Below are 12,118 nucleotides of genomic sequence, written 5' to 3' on the forward strand. Positions count from 1 at the left end.
GGAGGAGAGAGGAAAACACTAGAAGAGATTGGTTTTGAAGCTGGGGCTGTTGGGAACTATGCTGGAGGATTAGAGCCCAATCTTATTTCGGTCACAGAGCTCCTGTGTGAGGTTGGGTGAGTCACTTCAACCACTTTTTTTTTAATAGGCGTTAGTTGTGTACTTCTCATTTTCTGAGTTCAGACTCTTGGGACTGATTTATGTCAGCTTTGAAAACACATGATAGCGCTTAAATAGATTGAAATTGCACTTTGTACTGACAAAGTGCTATTTAATTGCTATGTCCTCTGATGACAGACCTGAAGCATCTCAAGACAAGCATCCCTAATTATGGGCAATTCTGGTGCACATCACTGTTTCTGTTTGCTGTGTGAAAACAGGGATCATAGAATTGCCTGATGGAGGTGCCGTGAAGTGAATTGATTAGTATTAAGAAATGATTCAGATATGTAACGATGAGCAATGGAGAAATAAGACATTTTCTAGTTCCGATTATAGATCTAGGCACTGTAGATTATACCAAGATGCCACATATTGAACAGCAGGGATAAAGTGAGGTACTGAATGAGTGCTCATTCAGTGTTAGTACTAGCTGTGCTATCTTTGGAATGAGATAGAGAGCCTACAGAAAAACTATGGTGTAATGGATTAGTTTAAGAGACTAATCATAAAGCATTTGTATGTGGGGCAGAGAGATATACTTCAAAATTATAATTTCTTGACGATTAAAGTTTTGTTTTATGTGGAAATAAGATTTTTAACATGGTATGGGTGTGTTAGTGTATCATATCCCAGCTGAAAACCTGACACTACCATGTGATGCTTGTGTGAGTAACTATATATGTCTCTGGCAAAGTAAGCTCTAATTCTTTTGTATCAGAGCAGTATTGAAGGAACATAAAAACACATAAACACATAACTTGTTAGGGATTTTCACAGATGAACACTGGCAGCTGAGACAGAGTGAATCAGGAATTAGGTCTTGGGAACTGTGAGGCTTTAGAAAGGTATGTAGGTGAGAAGCATCCCTTTAAACATATTAGTGTGGACAAAGTGTGTGGCAAACTTGCTCAAGTTTCCAGGGCAAACAGATTTTTGGAGCCTGATACTTCTCTCACATTCAGACTATTTTTAATTGATCTTCTGAAGAACAGTAAATCATATCCCTGATGCTAGAGGAGAGCCTCCTATCTCCTCACCAAATTTCATCTAAACTGTTATTGCTGTCTTTCTGTTTCAGACATGAGCGGTACAATGCATTTTTTCCTGTTTTAATTGAAATCAATTCTGATATATGAAGAGGTGTTTAAACCTGGAAGTGAGCTGGAAATAAAAGTGGTTGTACAGTGGTAGCATTTGTTGATACTTATCTCTCTCCAACTGTTATTGCTTCATCGAGTGCATTTCCCTTATGTGGAAAAACTGATTAGTCTGAGGGTATCTCTACCCTGCATAATATAATAGGGAGATAAATGAGTTAGCTCAGAAGCAGTGTAGTGAGGGAGCTCCACATGAGCTGATTAGTCTGAGAAGTGTCCTGCTGCTCTGAAGTACAGGCACACCCTGAATAAACGCTCTGAAGGCCTCTTTGGATTTCTTGAAATAGAACAGATTGACTGTGTTATGGTAGTATATAGCATTTTAGACTTTTTCTTTCTTTCTTTTTTTTTTTTTAATTTAAATAGAAGTGACTGGATCTCATTTTGGACTTAGGTGTTTCTCAAGGAAATACTAGGCGGGGTGGCCTAGTAGATGAAGTACCTGGGGTACTTCACCTGGGGCTGAGGAGACCTGGATTTTATTTGCGGCTCTGTCATTAACCTATTGGGTAAAATTGAGTGGGATATTGTGTCTCTGGGGTTAGCAGTAATGGGTAAGAAGAACTTCTCTGCGAAGTGTTTAAAGATCTGTGCCACAAAGCCTTATGTAAGAGTTGTATTTTATTCTGGAAAAAGGTGATTAAATATTTGCTCAAGTACTTGAAGAGAGTTAACATCATTAAAGGTTGCTGTGATAGCTGGGCATTTTGCTGCATATCAATTGGAGAATTGGTTGTGAGATGGTAAAAAAAAAAAAAAAAAAAAGAAAAGAAAAGTGTTTTTGTTAATCTTACAAGGATCTCTCTCTCTATATATATTTTAATGATATGTGCCAGAGGGCACAAAATAAAGATCTACTTTTGTTGATTCAGGAAGGTCTGGCCATGGAAGCTGAAATTAAAAACTCTAAGTAAACTGAGTTTGCCATTTCAAAAATAAATGTTCTGGGATTATAAGTACAAACTCAGGTAAACTGAAAACCTTTATTGTTCATTAACTGTCCATATTTAATAGCAAGTATACAATCTACTGATACTTCTTTATTTTTTCTATTGGTCTAAAGGGTGTTTCATAAAGAAATTTATTTAACCTCTTAATCTGCTTGATACACACTAAATACAGCAGATCAAGAATTGTTCAAGAGTGTGAGTGTAAAATTTTCCAAAGCAAAAATTCATAAATACATCATCTTTCCTCCTACGCATCATTTGATCACTAATTCTGTGATCTATACTGCTTTCAAAATTCTAGTCTTAGCAACTGTCAGGCACACCTTCCAAACTCTACCACTTCAGCCATTTAGATTATTCTTATGCATGGATGAATTTTGTAGAATATCTGGAAAGTGAAAAGACTGGGGCTATTCTGATGTGGCAGATTTTGATGGTTAGGGCATTCCAGGGAAGAAAAATCTCTTTCAGAAGCCCTCTGTCAGCAGTATCCGTCCATTTTTAAGGAGAGGCAGTTTTGCATGTTAGCACTTTTGGTTAGTTGTGGCTAGTGGCAGTATGGGGGGGCAGATGTTGATATTTGGTTCTTCCAAGACTTTGGTGTTTGAAAATGCAAATTAATGTCTTCAGTTGATCTGTATCTACTTACTGATACTGTTTATGATGTGTAAGTGATTGGGTGGCTTGTTTTAAGGGGACTGGAAAAAGACTTATTCAAAAGTCATAGGGATTTTGGAGATGGGAGAATCTCTGCAACCTTATGGGAGGACAGCAAAGAGATAATCGAATTGAAAACTCGTATCAGATTTTATAGACATATTAGAACTTTTACTGTAATCAAGGGAGGAGAAATCCAATGTTGGCATTAGAGTGAGAGAACAAAAGATTGGCACTGCAAAGAAAATAGAATGACTGATTTGCTTTCTATACTGATTTTTACAGGAGGCTTAAGATAGGCTTTCCAAATTTCCTCAAGTATCACTGCAGACAGCACTAGCTGCAGCAGAGGTGTGTAGTTGCTCAAGGCAGTCTTTTTGTACTACTTTTATACCACTAGAATAGGTTACATACTACCAGTAGTACCATTTCTGCATTTTGGAAATTTCTGATCTGAGGCTTTAGAAGATATGTACTAGTGGGTATTGGAGAAAGAGCTGATGAAGACTAAAATTTCTGAATTGTATGAGCAGATCTTTGGACAGACTAGCTGGGAGCTGATATCCTACAGAGAGGTGCTGGCAAAGGAGAGGTGGTGGTGGTGAGAGTACCGTTTTGCATTCTCTGAAAACCTTGGCTTTTGGAGGAGAGGAAAGTTATTAATGGCCATTCTTTCTTCTGCTGCTGCAGGAGTAGCTGTTTTTGCTGTGATGAGCAGAAAAACAGCTTGCCTGATAGGGCCACAAATTCATATCTGTGGACTCTGTGACCCCATGTTACATTTCCTTGGCTCATCTTCCTGGTCTCTATATGATGCATGGATTGTTCTGTCAGCTGTCTTTCAACTCTTCTTTCTTCCCTTCATTTCTTCCCTCTGATTTCCTGTACTCCTTTTTTTATTTCCTTCTATATGATGCTACTTTCATTAACCTTGCCAGAAACTTTCTAAAACAGCCCATTCCCAGCTTTTATTGTAGATACATTTAGTTCATCAGAAAACGCAGCTTCAAGTACAATGTTGAATTTAATTTCATGTGTGTTAAGCCACTGTGAACAAAAAGCAGTTCATATGTACACTGGCAAGAAGCTAAGGAGGGAACACCAGAAGAAATCAATCTAATTTTTAATTTGGCAATGCTTTCTTAATTACTTAGCTGTTTCTGTCATCAGGAATGTTTATGAAGTCTCTTGATTCAGAAGAGGACAGTCCTTCTAGTTACAAAAATTGCAATTAAAAGCAGAAGGCCTGATTTTGTTCTTAGTTCTTGTTGAGCCAAGAAAGGTCAGAATTTTTATGTCTGCCAGCACAGAAAACTGTTCTGTGTAATTTTTTTTCTAAAAGTCTTGTAGCTTTTCAATGAAATTATAAGCCCCATATCTTTGAAAGTCTGCTTCTAACTATTTCCGTCTCTCCTGCAAAAGGGAGATGAATAAATATGTCAGCATTTCAAGGTACTATAAAGGCAAACGTATTCAAAGCTTGGAGATCCTCAGACAGAAGTGCTGTAGAGATGCCAGCTGAATACTACAAAGTATTCAGACAGCAAATGTCGTACTCTCCTTAAGAATCAAAGTAATGAAGAAAAGAGGTTGAAAATTAGATCTATAAGTCTATTATGAGTTTGGGAGAAAAACATTTTGAGATTACTTTTATGGCAGCTTAATGACATATTTTTGAAAAGTGTAACATAACAGGAAAGAGCTGTGATGGAATTGTACAGATAAATTATGGCAGACAGTTCATGTTATTGAAGAATACTTTGGCTATTTTGTTATCTCATACAGCAGAACAGTTGGATTTTTTGTTTTCAGTTAAATTGTAGCTTGTAAAAAATCTCTTACTCAAGGTGATGTTTTATTTATTTATTTATTTTTTTTGTAACTTCCATAGGGATGTTAGGCCATTTGTAAAACAAGGTGTTCTAGATGCAAGATAGAAGGTTTTGAACTATAAAAAAAATAATGAAGGAAGCTAGAAAAGTATTTCTGAAGATGTTAACAATAGTTATAATACTGATTTCTTTGTTTAGATCTGCTTTTTGAAGCAGATGTAAAACAGTACCCAAATATAAGTGTGAAAGGAATACAATTAGCCTTCGTGGAAAAGAACCAAGAGTAACATTTTAGCAACAAGTAATATGCTGTAATTTTAAGAGATAATTTACAGAGCATTGGAGTTCTTAGTAAACAATGGAAAATTCCTCTTTTAAAAAAATTTTTTTTTAAAAAAAGTGAACTCTAGCACTACAGTAAAGTTGCAGGAAAGATATTGATTTTTCTAAAAATATTAGAGTTCTTTGAACTGTGTATATATGCACATTAACCTTTTAAAAACAAAATAAAATGAATTAAAACCCTGTGAGCTCAAATGGTTTGTGATTCATACTCTGATGCACAGTGTACCAGGAGTGTTTAACCTGGGAAGGTAACACAGGAATATTATGAAACGAGATTGTGTAAAATCTTCAAATAAGCTATACATGTCATTGTGTTTATCTGTCTCTCGTTCTGCCGTTAGATACTGCACTAAAGATTCTGGAAAATGTAGGTGTCAGAGGACAAATCTTGAGAAAAATGTCTGCACTGCACATGTACAAATATAAAGAAGTAACTGTAAGCATAAGCTGTGTATGTACATAGGAGCTGTTGTGCTATTAAATTCACTGACTGTATTCTAGAATTGCAGTCTAATTTTTTATGTATCCTAAGAGTTTACTTTTCTTTTATCATTACTGTGCTTTGAGCAGATGGTTTTTATTGAACTGCTTATTGACACTTAGGGGTTTTTTCTTCCCTGAGTGGTGAGTGCATTTTATATCCATCAGTGCATAGGAGCATCCCGAATTATTACTTACAATATGAATTTCATCACTATAATGTGTCCCAGTCACATAGCTCCATTAGATATCTCTAGAGTTCATCACTGACCTTCTCAAATCTTGTATAACCTAAAGCAATCATTGAACCTTCTGTTTTTTTTTTTCTCACTGTTCTCCTTTATTTTGTCGCTAGTGGTTCTAATACAGATCCACTATTAAAACAATGCAGAATGGAAGGGAGATTTTCAAGAGCATTTAACGTTGCCCTTAATTCAGTGTAAGTAAATTTAGATCAGTAGTGAGGCTTCTGAAATCCGTGTTTGAGCACTTCACTGCCGAATTCCTGAATTCACTTTGTAGAAAGTTTTAGATTCTCAGTAGCTTTGAAAAGTAGCTCATTTACTACCCTAAGGTGTCAATACTTTGTCCCCAGTTGCTAGTATATCTATTCAGGGTTCTTTCACATGGGTCATACGAAGTTTAAGGGAAAAAGCCCCTCTCCTACACTTCTGGGAACCTGTGGGACAGACTTTTTTTAGAAATTACCATGAATTGCTGGGAGTGTGTTTTATCGCTTCTGTTCTTGTGAATGTAAAACCAACAAATCTAGATACCCACTTTTCTGTTTTCCCCATCACTGTGAGTGCAATCCCAGTGTTCAGTGGTAGAAAATCTGTCCCATTAGGCAGACATTGGTTTGACAGAAATGGCATTAATTTGGTATTTTTCTAAAAAGTACAATTGAACAATAATATATAGAATGTTAGTAATATTTTGAAAGCTAAAGCTTGTCTTTTGCTTGCAGCTTATTACGGGTAAGTTGAAGAAATTAAACGTGTCTACTGAGAAGACAAAATGCCCTTTAGTAATATCTTTAGCATATTTAGTCAAGGATAGCATTATTGTTCTTGAAGTGTACAGGTTCTGAACACTGGCTTATAAAGAGATGTTGCACAGTTCCTCTTTTTTCTCTTAAATTTGTGATTAGCCTGCTAAAATTGAAATTTAAAAGTATTTCACTTGGGAAAGGTTTTGTTGTTTCTGTGCAAGTACATTTTTAACTGGCATGAATGAATGTGTTTGGCTAATACAATATAGGAAAGAGAGCAATGATGGTTGTAAATTCAGTATTTCTATGGTTTCTATGGTTTTTATTTCCCATATTTTGGACGTGCAAAATTAATTTCTGACTTAAACTTGCACTTGTAAAAGATTAAGCGGCCTATTCAGTTAATATTACTATGATCTTTAAATCTTTTCTTTTTGCAAAAAATAATGATAAAAAAAATGGAGAACAAAATTTTATGATTGTGAAAGGACATACGGAAGGTTTTGTCATTCTTCTAAATTCTGTTGAATATTTGCATTCAATGCATGTTGAGAAAAAAGAGCAAAACCTCCTTTACATGATCAAGCAAAATTTCTAGATTCTTTTCTATGTAAAAATAAAAGCCAGACCCAAACTTACTTTATTTTTTTTTATAGAAAAAATGGGGTGCTTGAGAAGTATTGCCAGTTTGATTTTTGTTGTTGTTGTTTTTGTTAGAACGTTTGGGAAACACTGTGGAGAGCAGTAGAGCAGCAAATTTTCCCCTGACTTATAATCATTACTTTAGGCTTCAGTTTCTGAAAATATTGGCCTTACTAAGAAATCTGAAGATTGCAGGCTGTTGGTAAACTGTTTCTGGAGATGATGTTGAAGAAAAGTCACATGCCTCCTGGAAATCCTGTCAGGTTTATGGTCTGCACAGAAGGGTGCGTTCTTATTCAGCTAATATTTTTGCAGGTGTTCTCCTGTGCATAATGCCTTTTCTGTATAAAATCCACTGCTTCCGCTCGCACTTCTTAAATTAACAAGGGTGAAAGGAAAACAGCACTGGTCGGAGTAGCTGTAACATAAGTTAAAGCTCTGTGCTCATGTGGGAAGCCCCTACAAGAAGATGGTAGCATTTATGAAATTTTGAGGAGCAGGAGAATTGCAGAGGGAATTAGCACATTCACTGTGCTATAGAGCATCCTGGAAGCACAATGCTGCACAATTATTTTGTCTGTGTGGTGGAGTAGAGGAAGTTTTGGCATTAAATATGATCTATTTCAACCCATTCAGTACTTCACTGTATATACATCCTTTCTACATGCCAGGTTCCCAGCCCTTTGATTCTTTGGTGTTTCGCGTCCTCTTGCCATCCAGAGCCTGACCTCTCAAAGCCCGTGCTGTTTGTCTCCAAAGCCTGCTCGGCCTCAGGCCCCTGGACGCGTCCCCAGGCAGTTGAGCGCTGACTGGCTGGCTGCTGGCAGGATGGCACAAGGCAGAAGCGAAGTGGGCACCAGTAGGAGCCATGGTCATGCTTGGCGATGTTTTTTCATTCAACGATGCGCACTTAACAGTGGGAGGTGGTAGCTATGTGCTTTTCGACCAAGGCTGTAAGGCAATGCTTGAATTTAAGGCATATATGATTTCTGGAGGAATTTTCTTGGAGGTATGAGGGAACAGACAAACTTGCCTTATGTTAAGGTGAATTCAGAAGTTTTGACTTCATTTATTTTTAATAATAAAGGGATGTTTAGTAAGAAATACGTGAGCAAACAAAGAGGCGGGCAGACTGTCAGCAAAGAAGTCGGCAGCTGTAGAGTGTCTGTAGTCTAACATAGCAATTTCTAGAAATTGTGGCACATAAAATAATGTATCTATACACTACTCTCCCTGAACTGAATTATTTTTTGAGCTGGTAAGGCCAGAGCAACAATATATCTCCTGAATTAATTTTCCAGTTTACATGTATAACTTCTTCCACGAAATACTGAAAGCCTGAGAAACTCTGTTCTAGAAAGGTTATTGCAGCAGAATGCCCTAACTGACAAGTTCTTTGTGCAGATGGCTTTGCTTAGATGGCTTTGCTTGGCTAAACTTTAGTGGGTTGTTATATTTTGTAATGATCTAAATTCATTTCATTTGTTGATACGGTTGCAAAATATCCGTCGTGCATAGAGTGATATATGTTTTGATTCATAAGTGCGAGTATTTCAGCTCCAACTGTATATCCGAAGCCTTTTAAAAGGAAATCTCAATGAGCCCCATGGGGCAAAGTAAATTATTACATGTGGTGAACTCTTTTAAGTCATAGACCAAGGTCATGGCAGTGAGAGTGTATTTCAAAAAGGTTTTATCTGTGCTTGGAAAGCAAATGAAATCTCTCATCATTAACTTTAGAATTACAGTTAGAAGAGGGTTTTCACTAGAGGTGAAAGATCAAGTTCATGGCGGACATAATGGAGCCTGAAAAGTTCTTCCTCAGACATAATATGAAGGCATGAAACATTCACCACTGTTTTCATGGTGTTGATAGGGAGCTTAAAGCCACCAATCTAGATCCTGAAGATCAGAATTATATTCAGCATCTATTCTGGCTTTGTTCCAGCTTTTTAAAATGACAAAAACTTTTTTGGGTGATGTTTTAAAAACTTTACTTTTTGAAAATTTCATTTTCCAGCTCTGTCTGTCCTTGTCATAGCACATACCTTTCAGAAAGCTGATTAAGTGATACCTTTTTTTAGCTAATGACAGTAATTATTTGTTGGTATACAAATACAGTTTAGTAAAACTGAATGATGTTCAGTCCTTGTTGAATTAATCACAGCATGCTTGCATACAATGATATGGAGTCCCTGTCATTTGTTGACAATCCACATAAATCGGAAGGAACGAATGTTGGAAGGAAATGGCAAAAAAGCGTGAAGTGATAGGGCTGGTGTGAAACAAGTGGTCATGTAGGTACAAAGCAGGCAATTGTTGACTCTAGGAGCAGAACTAAGGTTTTTAGAGACCCAGGCTGTGATCAGTGGAAATGAATATTCATTTGTTGGCTTATTCAAGACTTTTACATTGTTTCTAGACTTTCCATGCATGCATTTCACTGATACCCATGAGCACTGGAAATCTTAAAAATACAGAATTTGAATTCTGTACCTGTGTCTTAGGAATGGTATTTCAAATATCGCAGCCAATAACAGCACTTCTTTCTTCACAGAGTTTACACTCTTGATCTCTTTGCTTGTAAAAGTGCTGAAATTTGCCAGAGGTGTACTACTTTAAAAGTAGAATATTCTCTTCATATTTGCTTTTACAGTGACATAGAGGATACTAAATTTGCAAGCAGGTTTCAGCTATTTTGATTTTATTCAGAAGTGTCATTTTAGCCCTGTTTTCATGCCATTTTACTTCTAGATAAAATTTGGTTTCAGTGTTCTGGGTTTTTTTCTTTTTTAATCCTTCTATCTAGTTTAAGAAGAAGTATTTGCTAAAAGGTGTATTTGTTCACTGACTTACAACTATAAATAGCAACTATTTATACTTCCAGCAAGTAATACTACAATTTATTTGGAAATATATAAACTAATTTTACAGATAGAAGATTTTACAACAGGAACTAGAGAAAGTCAGCTCAAATAAGAGAGGCTATTTTTCTTGCTACTTAAGGAAAATACTTTTTTTAAAATGAACATATTTATAGGGAATTTTTTCATTTATTCGATATATGTGCAATCTTAAAAGTCATATGAGAAGAGGAAGCATAGGCTGGATTGGCAGGTAACCTAGAATTCAAGAAATGACAATATTAAAGTAGCACATAAAATCTCTGATCTATGGATATATTTTGTGCTTCTGTTTTTAAATTACATGATCATATGCCGTTTTCAAAATATCCTATAATATTTTCTCTATAATGTTAATGTCATGTGTAATCTCAAAAATACTTGCTATACTTTCATTACCTAGTGGTCCAGAATATCTGTATTGAGTGAGACTTTCTATGCAGGTTATGTTCTCTAAGGTACCTATTTTAATAATATAGTTAATAGCCTTTCATATATATATTTTCAGCCAACAGTGTAACCTCTTTTGTATAGTTAGCAGGCATTTCTTTTTATAAGTGTAGTCACAGTTTTCCATGACCTATTAATACTAGCACATTCCTGCTTTGTACCGCCCATATCAATGATGCCTGCATGGCCTGATTCTCTGCAGTTTGTGATCTGAAAAATTTAGAATGATGGATATTTTTTGTAAGTATGGAATACCCAAAAAAATATGCAGCATTGTAAAGTGCTGTCTGCAAATCCCTTCTGAAAATGAGTCATTCCAAGGCCTCTTTACTTCATGAGACCAGCCATCATGACCCTGTGAATAACAAATGCCTATCCTGCTACTTTTGTTTTTTCAAACCTTCCTGATGTTCCCAGCAGGTAACATTCACAGTAGTCATCTTCATCTGCAGATAACAAGAAAATAGCTACCGTGTACTAACTGCGTTTCTTCGCTTTAGATGATTCTTTAACATTTCATTTTTCAATTTTCTTTAAATCTGGAGTATTACATTGGCATTAGTTCAGTGTTATGGGTAATGTTGTTTTTCTCCTTTCTAGAGGGATGTAAATTCAAAAGAGTAGCCTCTGCATTAATTCTAATTTAATTTGTCTTATATAAACATGAGATCTAAAAATTTAATGATACTGTATAACCCCAATGCTTTGTGAGTCTGAGAGAGCTGACTGCTCTCTGAGCTGTGAACAGGATTCAAAAATACATTTTGGCTGCCTTAGCAGTGTAGTTTGCTTACCACCTTCCAATCCTCCCAAAAATCTGATGTTTTGGCATGACGTGAGTCATGATGTCTATTATACAGACATGACAGGATGCTTATAAGTGATCACACTGATTTTAGTTCCTTTTGCCGTTTAAATCAATGTTATTTGTCTTCCTTCCTTACTAGTGCACAGTGACACTGAAGTCTGCGGTAGTTTTCAGTTTTCCAGCATTCCAGACTGCCTGGTCTCAGCAGTAGTCAGGACTTCTATCTTTCAAGATAGTATTTTACTCAGGCTATTCACTCACTCTGCTATCTTATACAGTATCTTGCGATGAAGAGAACTAATTTAGAAACACTTCCAGCAGACTTTGTGGTTTCTTTGTTTGTCGTTTTTTCTTGTAGGGTATTTCTTTTTGTTTTGCAAGTAGTGGGAGGCAAGAGAGTCTTTTCATAATCTAATTTTTACTTTATTTTATTTTCAAACTAATGGAGGTCTGCCATACAAGCAGCTTCTAAGAAGACTTCCTGTCTTTCAGGCTTCCAGCTCCTTTTGAATTGTGTGATGCAAGGGGAAGGAAAATTTCAGTTTGTCACATTATCTCTTCATGTAGAGTATATGTAATGTTCTGAGGCTTTATTCTGTACCATCTCCCTTCTTACAAAACTAGAAAGAAATAGTTGAATTGGGTTTTCCTGCTAATTAATGTGTGCCAGCTGCTACCAGCAAAAGAACACCTGTGCTGCTGCTAAGGGTACCTGGGAACTTGGGCCTGATTCCCTTCTCC

General features: G+C 36.3%; 1 protein-coding gene across 4 annotated transcripts in view; it reads left to right on the plus strand.

Moving 5' to 3' along the window:
• SLC10A7 (solute carrier family 10 member 7) overlaps nucleotides 1-12,118 on the plus strand; it is a 153,324-nt gene that overhangs the window by 15,231 nt on the left and 125,975 nt on the right. The gene's annotated exons all lie outside the window — the stretch shown is intronic.

Source organism: Rhea pennata, chromosome 4, assembly GCF_028389875.1.
Source record: "Rhea pennata isolate bPtePen1 chromosome 4, bPtePen1.pri, whole genome shotgun sequence".
NCBI lineage: Eukaryota > Metazoa > Chordata > Aves > Rheiformes > Rheidae > Rhea > Rhea pennata.